Consider the following 15,526-nt stretch of genomic DNA (forward strand, 5'->3'; position numbering starts at 1 on the left):
TGGGACTTACCTTCGGCGAATGTCCCTCTTGGCGGCGGGTCCCGGCGGCGTTTCGGCGGCATTTCGGCGGGGGCGGGGGCGGCGGCTGGTCTCCCGACTGGCTGCCGCCGCCGCCATTGCAAAATAAAAAAGTAAAGTAAAAACAAACAAAACCACACCCATGATAGGCTATGTAACGATTTACGTAGCCTATCACGGCTAGATTTCCAAAGTCAGCCATGATAGGCTACGTAAATCGTCACGTAGCCTATCCCGGGTGACTTTGAAAAAAAAAAAGCATGTACGCCAATGGCGGTGCCCCATGTTAGTACCTAACATTTAGTACCTAACATTTAGGGTATTGTCCCCCATTCCATTTAACTCTTCCCCACGAATATTTACTAGTCTCAGCAGAAATGTGTGTATTTGCCTATGAATAAATTTGTGTAAATTTCAGGAAAGTAAATAAAAAGATACAAAAGTCGATGGACTCCACATGACCTGAGCAGGCTGCAGTTGGATTCTTAGAAATCCAAATGCACGTTAGTCCATCTCAAATTTTTCCAGCATCCCTAGTGTAGAATGAAGCACCCAGATTTCTAACACGTACAGCCAGGTAGAATCATATTACACTGATTCTGAAGGAGCTTCACTGGCTGCCTGCGTGCTTACTTCTAAGGACAATTCAAGGGGACGGTGCTTACATTCAAAGCCCTAAGCATCACATTACGATCATTTCGGTACCAACTCAAACTGTTTTGTTTGCCCAGGGATTTGAACTGGTTGATGTGATCAGTGTGTTCTAATATATTTACCTCCTTCATTGTTTGATGATGATGATGATGATGATGATGATGTTTTACTGTTTTTTAAAATATTTAAAGAAAGAAAATAAATATTGCTATTCTTCTATCCAGTGAATGCTGGTGGCTCTGATGTCAGCGGGGCAGTGAATCCACTCTGGGTTTCAGTCAGAACCAGTCAGAAGTCTAATGGAGCTATCCATTTTGGGAGCTGGGTTCAGCACCTTGGACAGCTCCTTTCAAGTTCTGACTAGTTCTGACTGGAACCCAGAGTGGATTCACTGCCCCACTGACGTCAGAGCCACCAGCCTCCACTGCTTCGACCTATCGTAAATCATTTCCAGGCTGTCTTCAAGGATGGAACCCTCTCAAGGTGGCCTATGAGATAAAAAGAACACAAAGTGGGCACAATAAAATTCAATGAGAACATATTCAATAAAAATCCATAAAAATAAAGATGTCCAATTAAAATCAATAAAAATAGAACTTACCAATAAAACCAACAGGCCAGACATTACAGGAAGGCCAGTGAAAACAGGAGAATTATCAGAGCTGTTCCCTCCTGTGTTGTGCTGTGAGACAGGCCTCTGGATCAAGTCCAGGCATCACACCCCCTTCAAGATCTGGAGGGATAATGGATGAGGCAATGGGGGGAAGCATGTCATGGTGCTCACCCCTTATCTCAGCCTAACATTGATCATGCTTTCAGTTGCCTCCTTGCTTCTTACTTTCCCACCTACAGAGTGTGTGTGTTCTGTCTCCTAACCAGTCAGGATGTTCATGATAGCAGTTCAGGAAATGGCTGGGAGAATGGGGGGATGCATTTCAAAATAGTGAAACCAGATATTTTTTTCTGGCAGCATATAGTTAGGGAGAAGCCAGTCAAAAATGGCTTCTCCCCCAAACTACATCTTATTTGATATCTTTAATTTAATATCTTATTCATCTCTGCCGAACAATGGTAAGTGACCTAAGAGATCAATACTGCTGTTATGATAGACAGCAACTACCAGCCCTGTCATCCAAGAGTCTGTGTAATGCCTTGAAAGCATCATTCATTCATTCATTCATTCATCAAATTTGCTCACTCTTCTTCTTAGAACAATCCATAAAAACAGCAAACAATAAAGGCAATAAAACAGCAAAAATGAAGCTAACATCATCAGAATAACAGGAAGAATTAGACTCTAAAATGAAATAAAATAAGGAAGATCAGCAAAATATAACCAAGAGAAAGCAAGCACTAAGCCAGGGGAGCACAACCTCAGGCCAAGGGGCCAGATCTGGCCCACCTAAGGTCTAAATCTGGCCCCCAAGGTTCCCCAGATGGCCACATTTGGCATTTGCGTACGCGCTTTTTTTTTTCCAAAGTCACCCGTGATAGGCTACGTGATGATTTACATAGCCTATCATGGCTGACTTTGGAAATCTAGCCGTGATAGGCTACGTTAATCGTTACGTAGCCTATCACGGGGTGGTTTTTTTTTTCACTTTTTCTTTCGCGGCCGGGGAGACGGGGCACTTCTCCCCAGCCTGAATTTCGGCCGGGCGAGGCGGGGCACCTGCTGTTATGATAGACAGCAACTACCAGCCCTGTCATCCAAGAGTCTGTGTAATGCCTTGAAAGCATCATTCATTCATTCATTCATTCATCAAATTTGCTCACTCTTCTTCTTAGAACAATCCATAAAAACAGCAAACAATAAAGGCAATAAAACAGCAAAAATGAAGCTAACATCATCAGAATAACAGGAAGAATTAGACTCTAAAATGAAATAAAATAAGGAAGATCAGCAAAGTATAACCAAGAGAAAACAAACACTAAGCCAGGGGAGCACAACCTCAGGCCCAGGGGCCAGATCTGGCCCACCTAAGGTCTAAATCTGGCCCCAAGGTTCCTCCTTTCCCTGGCACCATTCCTTTCTCCCAATGACTAATAATTTGGTGGTTTCCTGGCTTTTGCCAGGTTTTTTCCCATTCTAAAAGGCTGAAATGCCTGCCCTAAGGGTTAGTTACAGGCAGTAAGACTTTAAACTAACATTCACTATAATTTTGGTCTTTTTGCCTCACTCCTTTTACCTTTAGCCCTACGGACAACTGGAACATGGCCCCTGAGAGCTTACCTGAAATGGAATCCAGCCCTCAGGATGAAAGATGTTCAATACTCCTGCACTATGCAGTAACCCACAGCAGCCCCTGTTCCTAGTGAATGTCCACCACACATCCCATTAGGAGGAGGCCCCAGGAGTGAGGCCTCAGATGGAGATTGGAGATCATGAAGTGGCACTTATAAGATAAGGCACTCTCTCAGGTACCCCTGCCCTGAGTTGGTTATATGTTTGCAATCCTATGGTCACGTAGGCTGATTAAATTCCACTGAAGTCAATTCCATTGTTTTCCAAGGCCAGCATCACTGATATCTTCCTCCTTGTTGCTGAAATCCACTAAGTGTAATTAGAAACTGGCTCAGTGGCAATGGTCTCTCTCTCTCTACTAGGGATGTGAGAACCCATCCCAGCTCAGGTTCTCCAGGTGCCCGCCAAAGCATGGCCCCCGCTCCCTTCCCCTCAGACCCGCGCTCTGGCTGCCCACAAGCTCAGTGAGTTGCCCAGACTCACTGTAATGCCATTTGGTGAGCACCCACCATTTTCCCGCCTTTGTTGTGTGCACAAAAAGGAAGTTTTTTTTTTTTTTTAAGTGCATATTTAAATATGCACAGTTTGGGGGCCAGGAAAGCTTAGTATGTGCAATATTAGAGGCATTATGGCATTGGTAGGCAACCAGGTGTCATCCTCCTGAGCCAGTCCCGCATTTTTGTTTGAGCAGTGGCATTATTACAAATGACACTTATTATTAAAACCTTATTCGCAACCTATATTTTAACCTGAAAATAATAATAAAAAACCTTTCAAAACCCTGATTAGCTGTACTATCCTATTTCTCTCTCCTCTTGATCCTAATAATAACAATGGATTCCAGAAGAAAATGTTGTTCAAGCACAGTGCAAATATTAAGTACTCAAAAATGGATAAACAACTCTGTATAAAGCACCAGCCATTTACTATATTGCTGAAAACTCACAGGAATATCCCCACCCCTTGGAGTTATTACTTTAATAAGAGAATAATCTCCTTTGTGGGAACCCAATAGCTGATAGTCGTGTGTACAATCCTTCCCCATACACACACCATCACTACCAGTGCCAGCCCAGGCAGGTGAGCCATGGCAATCTCAATATAAATGTGGGAACCAGATATCTCTCTGCCATGAAACTTGTATTAACAGTTCAATCCTATGTGTCTACTCAGATGTATGTCCCATTGAGGTCATGGATAAATGAATCTGCTCATTTCAATTTCTCTCCGTTTCTCATTTTTCCAGTCTTACGTTCAGTTCATCCCAAATTTTGAGAATTTTTCATTGTAAAATGTCATTGGAAAATTGGGTTTTTGGTCTCATTTCTCCTAATATGTGCATTTGGTATGCAATTTTGCCAAATATGCACATTTTGGGAAGCAATTTTCCTAATATAATGCCTTTTTGAATATTAGTTTCACTAATATATGCTTGTCAGGAAGCACTTTCCCCAAATATATGAATTTTTTTGTTTGGAGAACTCTACTGCAAAATGCAGAGACGTGCACATTTCAAAGGATAACTCTCAAGTCATGTATTTGTTTGAAAGTAGGAAATAGATAAGTTCACATCAAAGTGCAAACCGAACAATTGTCTCCCCCGTTTGTGACTGAGATCAGTGTGGCTTACCCCAAGGTAATTGTGTCAATTTGTGTGTAGGATTTCAGCTTAAAATGAAGAAGCTTTGCTTTTTTATTTTTATTTTTATAGGACATTGCTTGGAGTTGTACTTTGGGGGGAATACAAGTATTATGTTCATAGGGAAGAACATAACTGCCTCAATTGGAAAACAAAAGATGGAGGATCTAGGGTCAGAATTTGCATCTATTTCATGGAAAAATAAAATAAAAGTTTGTCGTTAAGTATTCCTCTAGAACGACAATCTGAGATTAATGATAATGCACCCCAGGTATGATGTGACACTTTGTCTTGTACTGTCACATCGTCATGCAGCTATTTGGCATTAAATGTGCTCTGCATATTTCACAGCTGACAAGTGAACTAGCATTGATTAACTCATATATCCCATTTGAATCTTTAAAAAATGTATAGAGTATACAGATTATTTTTAGATCTAATTTAGAGGAAAGGGGATGCTTTTTGATGTGCAGGAACCACTGAGCCTACAAAGCAAACCCCACAGATGATGAATATTCATTGGTGATCTGACCTGGTATGCTAGGAAGATTGATTTGCTAAAATAAAATGATGAATACACAGGCAGTCACTGCCACGACTTAAGCCAGAGCCATACGGATCAAAGAACAATTTAGAAATAGGGATGGGTGGAGGTAGGAGGCTGTTGGAAGAGTTCCTGTTTCCACCCAAGTTTCTTACCAAGGCTGTTTGTTTGTTTCCCCTCCCGCCACCAGATAAAGTGCTATAAAGCTAGGCCTTGACAAAGGCACAGGCCTTTGGATAAGAGCTGAAGGGCCAGAGCAAAAGAGCCCTTTGCACATGGCTCTTTGCCTGGAGCTGCTGAAGCCTGGCACTTCTGAATGGTAGCAGAAGATCAGCAATGAGCAAGAGGTTACAGAGAGAGTCAGCAAGTCATCAGCAAACACTTCTCCAATTCTTTATTTCTTTAGTTATTACTTTTCTATATTGCCCAATAGCCAAAGCTCTCTGGGTGCTTCACAAAAAAGTACAGAATAAAAACAGAGTAAAATATAAAAGCTTGAAACTACAGTATAAAATTACAACTAGAATAAAACCTAGCAGCAATGCAGAAACTTAAAATACAGTAATGGATTTAGAACAGCAGAAGGTGGAGACATATTGAAGATATGCCCTACCCCATGTCCGGCTTGCCTGGCTGCGGGGGCCCATTGCATGGAGGGATGGGGGAGAATTCCGCCACGGACCACAATGAGGCTGGATTCCAAGAATCCAGCCCCATTGGGGCCTGTGGCAGAACGAAGCACTCACCTCTGTAGTGGACACCATTTGCATCCCTATTCACGCGATATGCTACGCAAATATTTGCGTAGCCTATTGTGTCAAAAAACAGGGATGCAAATGGCGTAGTGGACACCATTTGCGGCCATAAAGCTGGTAGATTAGCCTAAATGCAGCCGTAAATGGCTGCATTTAGGCTAATCTACCAGCTTTACAGCCGCAAATGATGCCCACTATGCCATTTGCATCCAAAGACTCACTTACCCTACCCCAGCGATATGGCATGGCAATGGCGGCCAGCCGTATTGCCAGCGAAGCAGAGCCGGCAGCCAGCTCCGCAGGATTGCTGCAGAGCGGAGCTGGCCCGGATGGATTCCAGGAGGGAGGGATCACCTACCACCCCGGACCCGCCCCCCAGACCTGGAGGTAAGGGATTCGTACATCCCTAGTTGCATGTGGGTGGGGAGAGGAGATGCGCTTGACAGCCATTGGCTACCTGGCGCTCAGATGACCAGAGGAGGGAGGGAATGGAGAGGCACCTTTTAGCCATACGTGCCCCTCCCAAACACCTCTTAGATGCATGGCTCCCTCCCGCCCTCCGTTATGCAGTGTGGGTTTCACTGGTCACTCTTTTGGGAGCCAAGCAGGAATTTTTGGCTCATAGTCCGATTGGCCTGGGCTGTGTGTCTTTTTTCCTACTTCACACTGCAAATGGGGTGGGCGAGTCCATAGGTGAATCAGGTTTAATTCTTATCATAGAATAGTAGGGTTGGAAGGGGCCTACAAGGCCATTGAGTCCCACCCCCTGCTCAATGCAGGAATCCAAGTCAGGGTATCCCTGACAGATGGCTGTCCAGCCATGTCTTGAACGCCTCCAGTGTGGGAGAGCCCACCACCTCCCTAGGGAATTGGTTCCATTGTCATATTGCTCTAACAGTCAGGACGTTTTTCCTGATGTTCAGCCAGAATTAGGGATGGCGGAGAATTTCTCCCCGAAACTTCGGGGGGCCAAGCGCCAACGTGTTCGGCCCCCCGAACAAGTTTCGGGGAGAAATCCTCCGCACCCTCCCGCACCCCGCCCTCCCCCCCCTGGGACGGGACTTACCTTCCCTGAATGTCCCTCCCGGCGGCGGGTCCGGCTGGCGGTTCGTCCGGTGTTCGAGCGGGGTGGGAGCGGCAGCCGGTCTTTCGACCGGCTGCCGCCCCCGCCATTGCAATGAAAGAAAAAAAAAAACCACGTCCCCTGATAGGCTACGTGACGATTCACGTAGCCTATCACGGCAAGATTTGCAAAGTCACCCGTGATAGGCTACGTGACGATTCACGTAGCCTATCACGGCTGACTTTCCAGATCTAGCCATGATAGGCTACGTGAATCGTCACGTAGCCTATCAGGGGACGTGGGTTTTTTTTTTTTTTACTTTCGTGTTCGCGGCCGGGCGAGGCAGGAAGCCTCCTCCCCGGCCTGAATTTCGGCCGGGCGAGGCGGGAAGCCTCCCCCCCTGGCCTGAATTTCGGCCGGGCGAGGTGGGAAGCCTCCCCCCTGGCCTGAACTTCGCGGGGGGAGCAGCGAAGCGCTCCCCCCCACCGCGAACAAGCTGCGAGAAAAGGTAAGTGACTTTCGTCCACCCCTAGCCAGAATCTGGCTTCCTGTAACTTGAGCCCATTATTCCGTGTCCTGTACTCTGGGATCATCGAGAAGAGATCCTGGCCTTCCTCTCTGGGACAACCTTTCAAGTACTTGAAGAGCGCTATCATATCACCCCTCAATGTTCTCTTCTCAAGGCTAAACATGCCCAGTTCTTTCAGTCTCTCTTCACAGGGCTTTGTTTCCAGTCCCCTGATCATCTTTGTCACACTCCTCTGAACCCTCTCCAGTTTGTCTGCATCCTTCTTAAAGTGTGGTGCCCAGAACTGGACACAGTACTCCAGATGAGGACTAACCAGTGCTGAGTAGAGGGGAACTAGTATTTCCCAGGATTTGGAAGCTATGCTTCTATTAATGCAGCCCAAAATAACATTTGCCTTTTTGCAGCCACATCTCATTGTTGGCTCATATTCAGCTTGTGATCAACAACAATTCCAAGATCCTTCTCAGTTGTAGCATTGTTGAGCCACATATCCCCCATCTTGTAACTGTGCATTTGGTTTCTTTTTCCTAGGTGCAGAACTTGGCATTTATCCCTATTAAATTTCATTATGTTGCTTTCTGCCCAGCACTCCAGTCTATCAAGAACACTTTGAATTTTGTTTCTGTCTTCCGAAGTATTAGCTATCCCGCCCAATTTTGTGTCATCTGCAAATTTGATCAGCATTCCCTGCACCTCCTCCTCCAAATCATTAATAAAAATGTTGAAGAGCACTGGGCCCAGGACTGAACCCTGCGGTACCCCACTCATTACCTCTCCCCAGTTTGAGAAGATCCCATTGATAATCACTCTTTGAATCCAATTCTGTAGCCAACTGTGGATCCACCTGATTGTTGTTTCATCTAGCCCACTTTAAGCTAGTTTGCTCATCAGGATATCATGGGGCACTTTGTCAAAAGCTTTGCTGAAATTGAGGTATATTATGTCTACAGCATTCCCATGGTCCACAAGGGAGGTTACTTGATCAAAAAATGAGATCAGATTCTTCTGGCAGGATTAGTTCTTGACAAATCCATGTTGGCTTCGAGTAATCACTGCATTGTTTTCAAGGTGCTTACAGATGGATGGCTTATGAAGTTTTGGTTGCATTCTCAAAGAACTGATAGGATGGGCAAGGGGGATGAGAATAGGGATGGTGAGCATTCAGAGGCACTGTCCTGGTGACAGGTGATGCCTGAAGCCTCCGCTCTGGGTTTTGCAGCCCATCAAAGAATAAGGGTAACCTGTGAGGCCGACTCACCTCACCCACCCAGTGTTTTGTGGCCCGGGGGGCAATGATAAGGGAAGGTCTACCTCCCTTCAGCAAAGGACATCATTACCTTGTCATGGTGCTGGAGCTTGAGCACCTCAATGTCAGCTAAACCATGAAGGGACACCCAAGACGGGAAGGTCATGGCAGAGAGGTCAGACTAAATACGATCCCTGGGGAAGGAAATGGCAACCCACTCTAGTATTCTTGCCATGAAAACTAAATGGATAAGTATAACCAGAGATATGTCAGTAAAATCGGTATACCATCGGAAGATGGGACTCCCAGGTCAGAAGATGGTCAAAATGCTACTGGGGAGGAACAGAGGATAAGTTCAACTAGCCCCAGATGTGATGATGCAGCTAGCTCAAAGCCAAAAGGACAGCTAGCAGCCGATGGTGCTGGTGGTGAACGATGAATCCGATGTTCTAAAGATCAACACACCATAGGAACCTGGAATGTAAGATCTATGAGCCAGGGAAAATTGGATGTGGTTACTGGGGAGATGTCAAGATTAAATATAGACATTTTGTGTGTCAGTGAACTTAAATGGACTGGAATGGGCCACTTCACATCAGATGACCACCAGATCTACTACTGTGGACAAGAGGACCACAGAAGAAATGGAGTAGCCTTCATAATTAATAATCAAGTGGCTAAAGCAGTGCTTGGATACAATCCAAAAAATGACAGAATGATCTCAATTCGAATTCAGGGTAAGCCATTTAACATTACAGTGATCCAAATATACGCCCCAACCACAGATGCTGAAAAAGCAGAATTAGATCAGTTCTATGAGGATCGGCAGCACCTACTGGATAGTACGTCAAAAAAAGATGTTATTTTCATTACAGGAGACTGGACTGCTAAGGTGGGTAGTCAAACGACACCTGGAATTACAGGCAAGCATGGTCTGGGAGAACAAAATGAAGCAGGACATAGGCTGATAGAATTTTGCCAAGACAACTCACTGTGCATAACGAACACTCTCTTCCAACAACCTAAGAGACGACTTTATACATGGACTTCACCAGATGGTCGACACCGAAATCAGATGGACTATATCCTTTGTAGCCAAAGGTGGTGGACATCTATGCAGTTAGTAAAAACAAGACCTGGAGCTGATTGTAGTTCAGATCATGAACTTCTTATTGCACAATTTAGAATCAGACTAAAGAGAATAGGGAAGACCCACAGATCAGTCAGATATGAGCTCACCATGATATTCCTCATGGATATGCAGTGGAAGTGAAGAATAGATTTAAGGGACTAGATTTAGTAGATAGGGTCCCGGAAGAACTATGGACAGAAGTTCGCAACATTGTTCAGGAGGCAGCAACAAAAAACATCCCAAAGAAAAAGAAAACCAAGAAGGCAAGATGGCTGTGTGCTGAGACACTGGAAGCAGCCCAAGAAAGAAGGAAAGCAAAAGGCAACAGTGATCGGGGGAGATATGCCCAATTAAATGCAACATTCCTGAGGTTAGCCAGAAGAGATAAGGAATTATTTTTAAACAACCAATGCGCGGATGCGGAAGAAGATAATAGAATAGGAAGGACAAGAGACCTCTTCCAGAAAATTAGAAACATCGGAGGTAAATTCCAGGCAAAAATGGGTATGATCAAAAACAAAGATGGCAAGGACCTAATAGAAGCAGAAGAGATCAAGAAAAGGTGGCAAGAATATACGGAAGATCTGTAGAGGAAGGATAATAATATCAGGGATAGATTTGATGGTGTGGTCAGTGAGTTAGATCCAGACATCCTGAATGGTGAGGTTGAATGGGCCTTAAGAAGCATTGCTAATAACAAGGCAGCAGGAGATGATGGTATCCCAGCTGAACTGTTTAAAATCTTGCAAGATGATGCTGTCAAGGTGATGCATGCCATATGCCAGCAAATTTGGAAAACACAAGAATGGCCAACAGATTGGAAAAAATCAACTTATATCCCCATACCAAAAAAGGGAAGCACCAAAGAATGTTCAAACTATTGAACAGTGGCACTTATTTCACATGCCAGTAAGGTAATGCTCAAGATCCAGCAAGGTAGACTCCAGCAATTCATGGAACGAGAATTGCCAGATGTACAAGCTGGGTTTCGAAAAGGCAGAGGAACTACAGACCAAATTGCCAATATCCACTGGATGATGGAGAAAGCCAAGGAGTTTCAGAAAAACAAACTGCTTTATTGACTATTCTAAAGCCTTTGACTGTGCGGATCATAACAAATTGTGACAAGTTCTTGGTGGTATGGGGATACCAAGTCATCTCGTCTGCCTCCTGAGGAATCTGTATAACAACCAAGTAGCAACGGTAAGTCTTAAGAACAGACCACGGAACAACGGACTGGTTTAAGATTGGGAAAGGAGTACAGTGGGGTTGTATACTCTCACCCTACCTCTTCAACCTGTATGCAGAACACATCTTGCGACATGCTGGGCTTGATGAAGCCAAGGCTGGAGTTAAAATCGCTGGAAGAAACATTAACAATCTCCGATATGCAGATGATACCACTTTGATGGCTGAAAGCGAGGAGGAGCTGAGGAACCTCATGACAAAGGTGAAAGAAGAAAGTGCAAGAGCTGGGTTGCAGTTAAACCGCAAAAAAAACAACAACAAGATTATGTCAACCAGCTTGATTGATCACTGGCAAATAGAGGGAGAAAACGTGGAGGCAGTGACAGACTTTGTCTTTCTAGGCACAAAGATTACTGCACATGCTGACTGCAGCCAGGAAATCAGAAGACGTTTACTTCTTGGGAGGATAGCAATGACAAATCTTGATAAAATAGTGAAGAGCAGAGACATCACACTGACAACAAAGGTCTGCATAGTTAAAGCAATGGTCTTCCCCGTAGTAACCTATGGCTGCGAGAGCTGGACCATAAGGAAGGCTGAGCGAAGGAAGATAGATGCTTTTGAACTGTGGTGCTGGAGGAAAATTCTGAGAGTGTCTTGGACTGCAAGAAGATCAAACCAGTCCATACTCCAGGAAATCAAGCCAGACTGCTCACTTGAGGGAAGGATATTAAAGGCAAAACTGAAGTACTGTGGCCACATCATGAGAAGACAGGATACCCTGGAGAAGATGCTGATGCTAGGGAAAGTGGAAGGCAAAAGGAAGAGGGGCTGACCAAGGGCAAGATGGATGGATGATATTCTGGAGGTGACGGACTAGACCTTGGGGGAGCTGGGGGTGGCGACGGCCGACAGGAAGCTCTGGCATGGGCTGGTCCATGAAGTCACGAAGAGTCGGAAGTGACTGAATGAATAAACAACAACACCTCCCCCTAAGGGGTAGCCCTGTGAGGCAGAGATGGACACTCTACTCCACAGTCTGTGAATGTTTTCCACCCATTACAGTGTCAGCTAGTTACTGACACAGTTTAGTGCCCATCCTGGGTTTCCCCTTTGCAGATATTCGATAAATGTGGCCCGATTTGCATCCAAGCACCTGTGTCCGTCTCTTTATTACCCATCTCCACTCGCAATGGTTTCGCATTGAAGAGGATTTATGGAATGAACTGACCTAAGTTTGGAAATGTTTCCCCCTCTTCCTTTCTTTCCTACTTCTCTGATATAATTGATGCAGTTGATTATCATTTGTTTGTTAGTTTTATGAGTGAAATTGAATGTTTATTAGCAGAATGAATGGATGTCTTTTGATAATTTTGATAAATATCAATATAGTTTGGAATGAATAGGAGAAATAAAGATATATTAGACTTGTTAAAAATAAAACAAGACCATCTTAAAAAAAACATGGAGAATATGGATATAGAAAAAACCTATCACAATTATACAGATGCAGGAACTGTTGGTAGAATTTCCAAAATTTGACAATGAAATGTAAAATTTCAGGAAGGAAGTAATAGGGACAATCATAGAGGTTGAAAAGAGATTTGAGAATAGGGTAACAAAATTAGAGAATAAATTACAAGACTGTGAAAATAGGATTGTAGAGGCAGATGAACAAATAGAAGAGGTTCAAAGAAAGACAAGAAAAAGAAGAAAGGAAAACCACAAATCTAGCTAAAGCATTCAAATCATTAGAACAAGATTTTAGAAAACAGGCAGAAGATCTAGATAACTCTACGATCATGTTGAGGAATTAGGAAATAAGATAAGGAAAAACAATATATGACTTAGATAAGATAAGGAAAAACAATATATGACTTAAAAAAAAAAAGTGCGTACGCAAATGGCGGCCCCCATAGGGAGCCGCCATTCGCGTTCCTTATTTGGTTGCTGTAGTCTACGTAAATGTTTACGTAGACTACGGCGAAAATAAGGGCAACGCAAATAGCGTTGCCCTTATTTTCACCATAGTCTACGTAAAGATTTACCTAGACTACAGTGCCAAAATACGGAACGGGAATGGCAGCTCCCTATGGGGGCCACCATTATCTGTACGCGCTTTTTTTTTTTGTTTAAGTCACCCGTGATAGGCTAAGTGACGATTTACGTAGCCTATCATGGCTGACTTTGCAGATCTAGCCATGATAGGCTACGTTAATCGTCACGTAGCCTATCACGGGGGCGTTTTTTTTTCTTTTATTGCAATGGCAGTGGCGGCAGCCGATTGAAAGATTGGCTGCCGCCCCCGCCCCTGACGAAGACCCGCCGAACCGCCGGCCGGACCCGCTGCCGGGAGGGACATTCGGCAAAGGTAAGTCCCGTCCCGGGGGGGTGCGGGGTGCGGGGGGGTGCGGAGAAGTTCTCCCCAAAACTTGTTTGGGGGGCCGAACACGTTGGCGCTCGGCCCCCCAAAGTTTCGGGGAGAAATTCTCCGCCATCCCTAATCCCTAGTCTATAGTGGAGGTAGGTGGTGTGGATATATTGATCCCAGATTTTTCATGGATTATTTTAAAGAGAAGGACTGAGCTGAACTTTTTAATGAAATAATTACAAAAGGAGTGTATTAAATATGTACGGTGTTCCCATATCAACTAATTACATTTTATAAGCATCAGAAAAAAAATAATAAAACAGTGAATGAGGCAAAAAGTTTGTACAAGGATCACAAGCAGATCATAACGAGGAGGTAGACGCATTAGAATTAAATATGATTGATCCACAGGGTCATGATTCTATAATTATAATTCTCAGATTCATCTTTCACATTTAGATTCTTCACAACAACAGCTCCTTTTAGCTCCTCTGAATTTAGAGAAAATCATGAATGCAATATTGAAAATTAGGGATGGACGAAAGTCCCTTACCTGATCCCAAAGCTTGCTTCGCGGTGGGGGAGTGGCGCTCCGTCCCTCCCCCCGAAATTTTGGCTGGGGGGGAGGCGCCCCGTCTCTCCAGCCGCGAAACCTCCTCTCCTGCCGGGACGCAAATGGCGGTGGCCGTAGCTGCCGCCGTTTGCGTCCCTGCAGTCAGCCGTGATAGGCTATGTAAATCTTTACGTAGCCTATCACATTTTTTTTTTTAACCTGGAAATGGCGGCGGCAGCAGCCGGTCAGAAGACCGGCCGCTGCAGCCGCCGCCACCACTGAACCACCGCCGGAGCCACCGCCGGAGCCGCCGCCACCAGGAATATCCGCCGCAGGTAAGTCTCGTCCTGGGGGGGGTGGCGGGCCGTTCTGTGGCAGAAGTTTCGTACATCCCTACTCCCACTCCACCAAGAATATCTTTAAAAAGGATGCAACTTCCAATTAACCAAGGTGGGTTCAGTTTTCCAGATCTAGCTACGTACCATCAGGCCTATTTGCTGACCTCTACTAAATTTTGGTCTTTTCCAGTCAAATTAGATTTTCCTCTGTGGTCAGTATTGGAATCTTCTTGTCTGGAGCCTCTCTTTAAATGGATGGCATTAAGTTCCCGGCATATTAAGGCAGACAGAGCTCCTCCCACAATTTTGGCAGTTAGGGAAGTCTGGCATATAATGTCACATCAATTATAGTTCAGATGCATTTTCCCATGCTAAATTGACTTTATGGGGAAATCCAGATTTAAGAATTGGCAAGAAAATGTTTTTATGGCAGACCTGGACAGATCTTTATTAGATCAGTTAGTGGGGGTTGATAATGAGTTTCTGGAATTTTTTTATCAATTCTGCGAGATCAATTTGATCTGCCGGCTTCAGCAGAATGGCAATATTCTGCTGTTACTGCCTCGGCATTAGGGATGTCAGAGAATTCCACCATGGATCTCGGTGAGGCTGGATACTAGTGCATTCGGCCCCCCAAAATCCATGGTGGAACGAAGCCCCCGCCCCCCCAACCCACGAAAGGTGCGTGAAACGGAGCACTTACCTGCTGCCATCTGCGCTGACTTGCGAATGGCAGCCACCCTGCGGCTGCCATTCGCTTCCTCATCATAGCCATGATAGGCTATGTAAGTATTTACATAGCTTATCACGGCAACCCCCCCCAAAAAAAACAGTGTACACAAATGGTGGCGGCTACGGCGGCTGCCATTTGCGTTCCTTTTCGCTGTTTTAGCCTACGTAAATATTTATGTAAGCTAGCTATTACGGCGAAAAAAAAGGTGAACGCAAATAGTGTAGTGGGCACCATTTGCATTCCTTTCCCCCCCCGTCATTTTAGCCTATGTAAATATTTACGTAAGTTATCACAGCGAGAGAAAAAAGAAACGCAAATAGCTCCCACTACGCTATTTGCATTCCCCTTTTTTTGCCGTAATAGCTTACGTAAATATTTATGTAGGCTAAAACAGTGAAAAAAAAGGAACACAAATGGCGGCTGCCGTAGCCGCTGCCATTTGCGTACGCTGTTTTTAGGGTTTTTTTGGCTTGCCATGATAGGCTATGCAAATACTTAGGTAGCTTATCATGGCAGCT

This window comes from Heloderma suspectum, chromosome 1 (genome assembly GCF_057233095.1).
Source record: "Heloderma suspectum isolate Gila_16-S chromosome 1, 16-S_ref, whole genome shotgun sequence".
NCBI classification, from domain to species: Eukaryota; Metazoa; Chordata; class Lepidosauria; order Squamata; family Helodermatidae; genus Heloderma; species Heloderma suspectum.